The following is a 12,138-nucleotide window of genomic DNA, read 5'->3' on the forward strand; positions in this document are numbered from 1 at the left end:
AAGGAACCTTGAAAAAAAAAATGAGTTGCTGTTATTCCCAAATGGGGCCATGTTAGTCATGTGGGTGGCATGAAATTTCAGCAAAGCAAACTACTTTGAGAACTGACTTACAGGCGGTGTTGTTCATTTCTGAAGCACATCTTATCAACAGAATTGATAAGATTCAGCCTTTAAGGTGGATGAGGGTATGGGTCAGTGGTGCTTGCCTAGCATGTACAAAGCCCTGTATTAGAGCCCTAGCACCACAAATAACTAAAGAAATAAAGTCATTAAATTTAAAATTTTCTATTTAGTAGCTGGGTTTTCTAGCTGCAAAGAAAGCTAGAACTTTTTTGATGAATGAGGTCAGCTATATGAAATGATAATATGTAGTTCATGCAGGAAATTCATCTGAATTAGACATTGTTGTACATATCTCTTTTTTTTTCTTTTTCTTTTTTTTGGTCGCTTGTGTGGCTTGAACTCCAGATCTGAGCATTGTCCCTGAGCTCTTCAGCTCAAGGCTATCGCTCTACCTCTTGAACCACAGCACCATTTCCTCATACATAACTCTAATCCCAGCACTTGGAAGGCTAAGGAGGGAAGATCAAGAGTTCAACGCCAACTTTGGTTACATAATTCCAGAATAGCCCGGGTTGAAAACACAAATAATAAAAGATTAGAGACTAGATGCAGGTATCTTCTATCATATATGTGGTTTTTGAGACTAGCAAACATCAGTGGTTTAAACGCAGAGAGCTGGTTTTCCTTGGATCTACTTGAGCTATGTGAGAAGCTGTTGGATTCTGTCCACATTGCACAGTCCCCTGCACACAGCTCTCAGCTGATTGGCCATGAGCTGCTTGGTGTAGAAACAGAAACTCTGGTAAACGGACATCTTGGATGGAAGGATGCCACTTGATTAATAACAGATTAACCTGGTAGACTGAATTATATACTGAAAAATTGAACACTGCTAGCCCTTGCAAAGTTTAGGTTTTCAGTAGCTCATTAGCAGGGACCAGTAACCCAGCTACATGACCATGTGGGATAATCCCTTGTGAGGATAGAGGGGAATCTTGAGTGTGCACTTAAGAAGGACATTTAAATACCCATCCAAGCTGCCAGTTTAGTGGGTACTGGAAATTGCAAGCAGATTACTGTAGTACTCACACTTAACCTCCTCATTCCATGAGTGCACATTGGGGAGGGCTGCAGCAGTTCAGACTGAATTTAGACCAAAACATATTCCTCATACCTTTGCAGGGACAAAACCCATTCTCTATAGCAGCAAGAGATGGAAACTGAGTGGGGCATAGTTTCATGCCTGCAGTCCCAATGTACGGCAGGCTGAGGCTGGAAGAGTGCAAATTGGAGGCTAGATTTGCTTGTCATGTGACCTTGTCTCCTAGAGTTCCCTGCTTGCTGAGAGCATTACGCTGTGGGAACCAAAGATCTAGTGGCAGCCTACACACCGAAGTAGTAATGGGTTGTACAGAATAAGATTCTACTAATACAGCAATGTCTTTTGAGTTATGCCTTCATTGTCAGGGATCTGTGTTTTCAGAACAGGCCGTGGGGAGGTGGGGTGGCCTGTGATGTGTGTTTTTCTGGGTTTCATCCATGGGTCCCAGCACATGACTTCCTCTTTAAGTCAGACCATAGAAACTAGGATCTCTGTCCCGCAAATATGGATAATAAAAACTATAGGCATTGGGCCTAAAAAAAAAATTCTGAACTACCCGTTGTGAACATTAGTTACAAGACCCTTCTCATTCCATGGAGTCTGCCCCCCTAAAAAAGAAATGCACTAAGAGACCAAAAAGCACCTAGACAAGAAAATCTTCATAAACACCCAAAAGGACAGGTTTTGGAGAGTTTCTGGACAGGTGGAGGTTGCTGGAGGGTGAATGCATTGGGAGACATGGAAGCTTCTCTCCCCTTCCACCACACTGTGCATCAACTCATCTGTATTTTTTTAATAGTCTTTACAATAACACTTGACATGAGAGAAGTCATATTATGATACTTGGGAAGTGAGTGGGCAGACCAATGGTGAGAATCAGAGGCCTCTGTCCACCAACTTTGCAAGAACTAATGACCCTTGGCCACAAACATGGATGCACATCCTCCAGACCCAGGTTAGTCTGCAATCTCATGAGACAACTTACATCAGAACCAGTAGCTACATTGTTTCTGAGTCTCCAGAAACTGGGTAAGCTAAATGCTTGTATATTGTTTTAATGTAAGAATTTGTTAGAAATCTAATACAATGTAGAAGTTGCCATTCCCTTCCACATATATAGTCCCTTTATTACCATAAGGCCATCTATAGTCTGATGATGCAAGTCTATCCTCTGACTCCAGAAAAACAGGCTTGCTTTTCAGAACGGACAGTTTTGAAAGGAGCCCTTTTGGCTTTGTACACCTACGCTCAAACTTTCTCATGCAGTATTTTGTTATTTGAGCTGATCACATGATAATAAGTTTCTGCTGTGTGTGCCTAAAAGTTAACTTGTCTAACACTAAACCACTTCAGAGTATCCAGTGAAGAAGAGGAATTAAGACCCTTGGAGAGCTAGGGTGTTGGTGTCCTACACTTGTAATCCTAGCTATATAGAAGCTGAAACGTGATGGATTGCAGTTCAAAGCCAGCCTAGGCAGAAAAATCTGAGATTTCGTCTACCATTGATCAACAAATTGATGGCTCAAGTGGTATGACATCAGCTGTAAGCAACAAAGCTGAGTCGAAGTGTAAAGTCCCTAAGTTCAAATCCTGGTATCAGCCCCCCCAAAAAAGTAAATGTATTTTCTGCAGCAACTTCTGCAAGAAAAAATGATCAAGCTTTACAGAAAAAAGGAGAGAAAATTTTTCAAAAGTCGGAATTTCTCCAGTTTTTCAGCCCTGAATATTTTTTGATGTTGCTTGTTTGGTTTCTGAGTCAGGTTCTTACTGGGACTCCCATGCTGACCCTGAGCACCTCTTCTTCTTATTTTAGCTGTGCAAGCACTAACATTACAGGCAAGTGCCACAACACTTACTTAACTTGAGCATCTTTTTTTCTTCTTTAATTAATAGAAGGCTGTGACCCAGTGGCTCTGAAATAGCCTATCCTATTCCACAGGCATTTCCAAGAAACAAAAAATACAATTTCTGAAAAGTTCCAGATGAGTTTGGCAATAGCTTCCCTCATTCCTGCTAGCCATTTTCTTAGTACTAAAAATTTGAACACTTAGATCATTTTTCTTCTGAAAGATTTGGTGATAAAAAAGGAATGGGTTTTTGTTTCACACTACAAATTCTACTCAAGTCTCGCCATCTGATTTAAGTATGACTTTGATGACATTCCTTTACCCAGAATTGGGTATGACCTGCAGGCAATGGATGTTATTTCAAACCACTGTCTGGAAGCAAGATGGATAAAGGTGGATGTAGGGCCCCACCAGGGCCTGCCAAAGGGAAAGAAGCATTCATGCTGGAAAGCCAAAACTTTTCTTAGATATTTTCTATTCTACTTTGTAAAGGAACAAGGTTATATTCAAGGGACAGGAGTTATCAAGGGACACTGCTCAGATACTGCAGTAAACAGCTTGCCATTTTTCATAGGGACTGGAGTCAAGGCAAAGGGAGGAATCTTACCCCACCCTCCATTCATTTACAATTTGATTACTGAGGAAAACCTGGTTTGGGGGCTCTCCTGCTTACCTTTCCAGGGACCACCCTGGAGCTCTAGGAGCTTTGTATGAAGATACTTTTCCATTTCAAAACTCTAACCTTTTCTCCTGAGTGTTCTCTTAAATCCATGGCCAATGCAGCAGGTGCTGTGGGAAGAAACGAGGTGGAGGAGGGGGATTAGATGAAGGCAGCTAGAGATGGTGACTCATTCTGGCAGGTGGGTGAGAGCTTTTTACAATATTCATATGCCCTTTACAGATATTCAGTTTTTTCTTACAGTAAACATGTATTCCTTCCGCCTTGCTGGGTAAAAGATGAGGGAGCATCCAGCCCTTCCGTATGCAGGGTTGTTGACAGGCTCTTCTCAGCCTGCATCACCTTCATCCAGCATCCCTCATCCAGCCTTCAGCACGGTGTCTCTGAGTGAACAGACTGCTTTGCATATTTCTAACCTAAAGGCATGGTGAAAATGGAGGGAAGTGATCAACATGAAAATAAATGTTTAACCTAACTAGTAATCAAAGCAATGCAAATTACAACAAGCTGTTGCCTTAGGTTAGCAAAGAATAAAAAGACAGAAAACATTCAGAGCTGAGGGAAGCAAAGGGGATTATGGTCACTGTTATAGTTTGGATTTTAAATGTCCTTCCTCCAGCCTCAAACCTTTGTGTTAAACATTTGGTCATCAGCCTCCGGCATTTTTGGAGACGATAGAACTTTTAGGATGTGGGACCTAGCAGTCGGAAGTAAGACCACTGGATCTCTTGAAGGGGATGGTCAGATCCTCACCCCTTCCTGACTCTGCTTTGCTTTTTTTTTTTTTTTTTTTGCCAGTTTTGGGGACTGAACTTAGAGCCTGTGCACTGTCCTTGCGTTTTCCTCAAGGCTAGTGCTCTACCATTTGAGCCACAGTACCATTTCCAGCTTTTCTATGTATTTCATACCAAGAAATCCAACTCAGGTCTTGGTGCACACTAGGCAAGCATTCTATCACTATACCAAACTCCCGGTCCCTCCTTTGCTTTCTTGACTCCATGAGGTTAACAAATTTGCTCAGTCATATTTCCCCACCATAAATAATACTTTGCCACCAGAGGCCAAAGTGATAGGCCAACCAACCATAGACTAAAACCTGTAAAAATATGATCCCAAATCAGTCTTTCCTCCTCATAAGTTGTTTTTCTCAGTTATTTTCCCCCACAGGGACAGAAAGCTGTTAAACAGTCATACCTTCTGTGAGAATAATAACTGGTGTATCATTTCAGAATAACAGTGCTGCAGCAATTCACACCAAGTGTCAAACTGTCAAAGAGAAGGTTAGAAACCTATGTGATCACTTTGTTTATATATGTATATTTACATATTTTGTTTATGCTTATAAATATGTGTATTTATATACATGACACACCTGTAATCCAAGGCAGGCCCTATGTGAAGAAATGAAGAGAGAGAAAGGACAAATATGAAAACTTGATTTCAAAACTCAATACTGACCATGTCATGAGAAAGGGTATCAATGTTTCTGAACTTATGCACCTTTTATCTGGTGAATATAATATAAACCTTCTATTAATCACAATAAAAAACCTTATTAAAAAACTCAATACTGATATATGTGTATATGTGCACATATATGTATATATGAATACATATTCATACATATATATCTAAAAGATATGAAATGGGTACAATATTTAGTGGTGTTTATATCTGGCAGATAATTCTTTAACATTTACTTTTGTCTATTTCTGTTTTGTCCATTATTACTTGTTAACTATATAATTTGGGAGACAATGCATGCTAGTTTCTAAATATCAAGGAAAGAGAAAAAGTAGGGAGAAAAGGAAGAAAATGGCAGCAGGTGATTTTATTGTAACAGAAATGAGCAGCAGGTGTTTTTACATGAGGTCACTTGAGAGGATGCAGGGTAGTGTGAGCTCAGTGGGCAAATCCATGCACAGAGTATAGTATCATGCTTATCCTAGAAAAAAATGGCCCTAATATCATCATACTAAGATAAACAGAATTAAATTATTTAACCCTGGAATGGGGTTCAGATGCCTGTGGGGAATCAGAGAAGAGAATGTTTCCTGTAGAGTATTCCATATTATTGAAATGAATTCATAAAAATGAATACCAAGGAGCCCAGAAATCTGTTCTGTCAATTATGGTTCTTGAACTACTTCTTCTAAAAAACAAACAAACTGAACAAGTTTTTTCCAGAAAATTGTACAAGTCTGAATATAACAGAGTTCATACTTGAGTGTGATTCCTATGTCTAATATGACTAGTATGTCTACATGAGGGTTGTTTTATCTAGTTCTACAAAAATGATTACAATGAGTACAAGTGAGATATCATGGATGCTTTGGTCATTGGCCAGGACCCTGGACTTGGAGTGATAGTTATAAATAAGAGCATTATGCTGGGCAGGGTGGCTCATGCCTGTAATCCTAGCTACTCAGAGGCTGAGATCTGTGGATCAAGGTTCAAAGCCATCCCAGGTAATACAAAGCCAAGAGACTTTTATCTCCAATTAATCACTAGAAAACGGGAACTGGGGCTGTGGCTCAAGGGTGGGGCGGTAGCCTTGAGCTGAAGAGCTCTGGGACAGAGCCCAGGCCAGAGTTCAAGCCCCATGAGCCCCCCGCCGAAAAAAAAAAAAAAAAACCAAAAGAAATAAGAGCATTTGACAGACTGTAAGCTAAGGCACTTGCCTTAACTTCCAAGTTTGTGGGCTGCTCTTATTAATCTTTGGGTCTGCAATGAGCATAAGGGGTGGGAGGACTTAGGCACTCAGACCTTTCTTGTGTCACCTTCTTTGCAAGTTTCTGTCCCTTATTCAAAGAAGTAAGTGTTGGCACTGTGCTATCTGTGATCTTTTGGGGTGGGGGCAGTCAGCTGACAGTTCATACCGGTAAAGTTATGTCCTTCTTACCTTCAGGAATCCAGTAACCATACGACACAGGGAAATGGGCTAGATACTGGTTTTAAACAGAAGCAAGAGATAACCTTATCCTTCTGTGAATCTTTACTTATAAAATCAAGACAATTTTTCTATCTTAGTTGTTTGGCTACCATAAAGAAACACTACAGATTCAGTGGCTTAAATAACAGGAAGTTATGTCTCACAGTTCTGAAACCTGATTGGGTTTGGTTTTGATGCGGATTTTCTACCTGACATGCAGTGGGTTGCTCTGTTGATCCTCACCTGGAATTTCCTGGGAAGGCAAGCAAACTTTCTTGTGTCTCTTTTTATATGGGTCAGCACACACACACACACACACACACACACACACACACACACACACGCACGCACATGCACACGCACACACACACACACACACACACTGTGATCTCATTTTCCCTTAATTACCTTCCAAGGCCCTATATCCAGAAACACTGTCACTGGGGATTAGAGCTTTACCATATATTTTGAGAGGTACATGACTCAGTCCATAGCAAATACTTTCTTTCATTAGGGAAATGCAAATTAAAGTACTTCATACCAACTGGAACAGCCACAATTAAAAAGTCAGATAGTTGCAAGTACTGGGAGGATCTACAACAATTGGGGCTCCCCGCCTAGTCACTGCTAACAGGGGTGTAGAATGATATAGCCACTTGGGAAAACAGTGTGCTTAAGCTTAGTGTTATCATATAGACCTGTGATTCTACTGCTAAATATATACTCAAGAAAATAAATACATGTACCTACCTAAAAGCTTATTATTCACAACAGCCCCCAAATAGTAACAATCCAAATATCTATCAACTGGATGACCGTATATATAAAATGTGTATTCATAAGATACATATAATTGTATGCACATATAAAATCTGCATACAATTAAGTATTTAACAATAAGAGGGTCTGAAATGCTGTACATTGCTATAAGGATGAGTCTTTTTTTTTTCTTTTTCTTTTTTTTAAGGATGAGTCTTAAAAGCATTATGTTAAGAGTCAGATGCCAATCGCAAAAGACAATGTAATGAGAGGAAGGATAGACAAATATAGTCATAATACTCTATATTCATATGTGAAAATAGAACTTGGAAGCTTGAAGGGACAGGTGAGATTGGAATAGCTCAGCAAGGAAGAATAATGAAAGGGAGGATATGGATCAAGATGTATATTGTACACATAAATCGACATGTTGGATTGAAACCCTTTTGTATCACTATCCAAAATATGAAAAAATTATTTTTAAAAAAAGAACACATACTGTATAAACCTTCTGATATCAGATGTTTATTTCAGAGAAATCCTTAGAGACTGGAAAAAGATGAATGAGCCAGGATCTGAGTCAAGAGAGAATAGGAAGTCACTCCTAATAGGTACAAAGTTTCTTTGAGGTTAACAAAAATACTTGGTATTGCATAATGATGATTGTTGTATGACCCTGATAGTACACTTTAAAAAAATCACCATTTATCTAAAGGGTATATTTTGTGACATGAGATATATTATAATTTTAATAATTATACATACACTATGATGAAAATGAACTATACAACTTGGGAGTGGAGGAAGGGAAAAGCTGGGAGAGAGTAAGGAAGGGATGGCATTTTCCAAAAAGAAATGAACTCTTTCCTTGACTTAGGTAACTGTAACCCCCCTGTACATCACCTTTAAATTAATTTTTTTAATAAAAATAAAATAAATCACTTATATGTACAAAATACACTATACCAAAGATAATTAAGATAATGAAATAGATTTGTATGCATATACCCCCATGTCTTGCATAGAATAACTGCTTTGTGGATACTAGCTGTTTTACTAAGTCTCTGTAGGATCAGAAAAGTCAAGGGAATAAGCACATGAGTCTACTTAATAGCTCACAAGAAGCTACCCAACACATGAGAGAAGCATGCTTTCTCGGATGTCCATGGAACATAGTTGCCATTTTCCTAGGTTTTATAGGTGTGACAGTCAGGCCTGCATGATTGTCCGGCAGTCCTTCTACACTCTCTCCTCTATGATCCTGACTGTCTGTCTCTCTCCATCTTGCCCAGATCTAGAAAATAAACCCAGGAGCTGTGAACACCAGGAGCTTCAGCCTGGGACCCACTCCCATATCTTTTCCAGGTACTTTCTCTTTAACTGGAAGCTGTCCTGCTTATAGGGCAGAAAAACTAGTTTGCTTAGCTCTGGGCCTCTCATCACAGGTTCACCATTAGAGTCCAAAATGGAGAAGCCAGGATTCCCCTTGGGCAGGTTCTGAGGGCAGGTAACAGATGGGTGGCAGACTGTAGGTAACCTTAGCTAAGGCTTATGTGCAGTCAGGATTTGCTTTCTCCCTGCAAGCTTCTTCCTTTCCAGCTGGAGCCAAAGTCACTGCTCACCTAGGATGGCAGCTCCCATTGGCAGGATAAAAATATACTTCAGTTTGACTGCTGAGGCCCATGCATGACCATCTCAGTCTATAAGGACAGAGAGAAAGAGTACAGACGGTGGGGTTTCCCTGCTGGGATGGGAACCTGGGAGCCTCCAGCCTGCTTCTGTAGAAGCTGAGGGCTGTCAGTCCTCAGGAAGTTCCAAGAACTCTGCTGGTAACTTCTGCGCCGGTGTGACATCATGATGATGTGAAAGTTTCTGACTTTTGATATTCATTTAAGAATTTATGGAAGCACTAGACCATTTCTCCTGCTTAGAAGTCCACATGGGTGCATTTCTACAAAAACCTGTAGATGACCACAGAGGAAATGTACAATAGTGAAGCTATGAAGTCCTTAAATCCCCAGCCACAATAGAATTTATAGCAAAGATATCAGAAATATACAGAAGCAAGGGTGTTGATTCGTCAAGGGCTAACTGTCCTAAAAACCTGTTTTGTTTGTGCTGGGGATGGGACACAGTGGAGAGTGCTATAAATGTGGAAAATATTTTGAGGTACCACAGTTCAAGGCAGATTTTCTATTCAGGGATGCCTCAGATCAAAGTCAGTAAGACTTCCTACAAAGTAGCTGAAGAAGGAAACTTCAGAAAGCTGACAGTAATCTAACATCTTCTGATGAGGAATTTCTAAAACCAATGGTACTCACACTGGCTAGCAAAGACTGCTTGAGTGTAGATCCCCCCCTAGTTTCTGGATTTTTCTGAGTTCTGATCAGCTGCTCTAAGAAGTCATTTAAAGTTGTTCACCTTACTACTCAAGAGAAAGTCTTCCCGTTGGCACAGACATGTTACTGAACTTTCCAAGAATCTCAGGCAAAGGGAAAAGGGAAGAGTGACATAGAACCTGGGTGGCTTCATCATTTAATTAAATTTAATCATGCACTCTAGGGGAATAAACACACATTCTATCACTCTAACCACGTGCTTGAGGATTTTAGACAAAGCATTTGAGCCTGCAGGGCCCTTGGGATCTGTTTCCTACCAAAAGCCAATGGGAAAAACATAAATATTTATTTTGTATTAAAGTCAAAGATTCCCCTTCTTAGATGTAAATACAGAGTGGTGTGACTGATCATAGTCTTACCAAGCAGTAGGGGTTCAATGATACCCAGGCTTCAAGGTGACTCAGAAACCAGGTAAGATCCTGTGGCAAACGCTCTCCCAGCCACCTTATGGTTCCCCTGTGCATCTTTTTGGCACTTCTACTCTGGTAGCCCATGTTTTGTGGCTGCACAAGGATCCTGCTGTTTTATAGGAATTATGTATTGCTTCTGTTATTCTTGGTTACTTCTTTTATAATTGATAGGATATTTCATTGTTTTACCAGTTCAAAATCAAAGAAGGGAGAATCTGACAAACTCAGATTCCTCTCCGGGTGAAAAGTTGTGTTGGCAGGCCAACTGTGTTGGCTTCCTGAGCTGGTCAGCTGAGACCAGAGGCTCAGAGCATGGCTTAGTTGTTTAAGACTGTTGGTTTCACTGCAAAACAGCAGTTGGAAATGCTTAAAAATGAGAACATGGGTGAGGACGGTATTTTTAATATTGATGGATAACATAATATTCTGAAGGAATCTCCCCAATCTCCTGTAAGAAGCCACACACACACACTATCCCCTTAATAATACATATATATTTGCTTCTTTCTTTAAGTAAATAGATTTTCTATTGCAAGATTTACAAAATTAAGTTTGAAGACCAAGAACCCTTCTCATGGTTTTTATTAGTGTTATTACTTTTTATTAACATAAATACACCCTACAAATGAGTTTCATTGTGATATTTACAACATGGATATAATCAATCAAATTCATCCCATCTATATCACTCCTTTTTTTAACCCATCCCATTTTTTTTGCCTATTCCCTTTAAACAATTTGTAGTGAGCTTCATTATGCTATCTATATTCTATAAAATATAGCTATTATATAGCTCATATATTATGTTATATACGTATATTCATTATACTTCTGTACTATTAAAGAACCTTGAAAGAAGTAGCAGCATGGTACTCTTACAATATTCTATTATTCCTGTACATGAATAGTGCTGCTTTCCCAGAAGCATGTCATCGTTACATCTGCATCCCACAGAGTCTTGCTGGAGGTCATGTCTCAGTAGCTCTTGTAGCATCTTGTGCAGAAACCCAATTTCTTTACTTTCTATTTTTGGACTCATTAACACATAATTACACACAACACAATTCATCCTTTTAATGTATAGCTGTATAGATTTTTTAAAGTGCATATTATCATCTAACTATGAACTTAGTCAGTTTCCAGGAGATTTCCATTTCCCCAAATTCTCCTGTGTTCCTTTGGGGTTAACCACCTTCTACCCTATTCTCCTGGCAAACACACATATGATATCTGTCCTTGCAGCGTTGTCTTTTTTCAAAATGTCACTCAAAGCAACCACACAGTAAAAAGCCTTTTTGTGGGGAGGGGAGAAGGGCAGAGAAGGAAAACAACATTTTACATTTGAATACTTTTTGGTTTATAGAAAATTTGCCCAGGGTGGTACAAAATTCCCACATACCCTTTATCCCACTGCTCCTCTTAGTAACAACTTACATACCTACAGGAAAATTGTCAAAATTAACAAATTGGCACAATACTATTAACTAAGGTGTCAACTTTATTTGGACTTCAGTGGTTTTTCCAGTCATGTCTTTTATTGGCTTTGGAATCCAATCAGGATTCAAGATGGTGTTTGGTTGCCATGGCTCCTTCCAATTTGTGGTGGTTTCTTAATATTTTCTTCTCGTTTTTAAAAAAAATGAGGTTGGTACTTTATTTTTTATTGTTGGGGTAATGTATAGAGGGATTACAGTTATATTCACCAGATAGTAGGTGCATTACATCTCACACATTGATACCCCTTCTCGTGTTTTTGTCCCCATTTTCCTCCCCCCACCCTCTCCCAATTGTCTTGTTGAATTTGGTACTTTAGAAAGACAATGATTAGGTATTTTATAGAAAGTCTCTCATTTTGGGTTTGTTTGATATTGTTCTTATTTCTCAACTGGGCTATGAGTCTTGGATAAGATACCACAGATTGAAGTGCTCTTCTTGCAACATAACAGG

The sequence above is a fragment of the Megascapheus bottae genome, chromosome 5 (genome assembly GCF_031878675.1).
Source record: "Megascapheus bottae isolate mThoBot1 chromosome 5, mThoBot2.hap1, whole genome shotgun sequence".
NCBI lineage: Eukaryota > Metazoa > Chordata > Mammalia > Rodentia > Geomyidae > Megascapheus > Megascapheus bottae.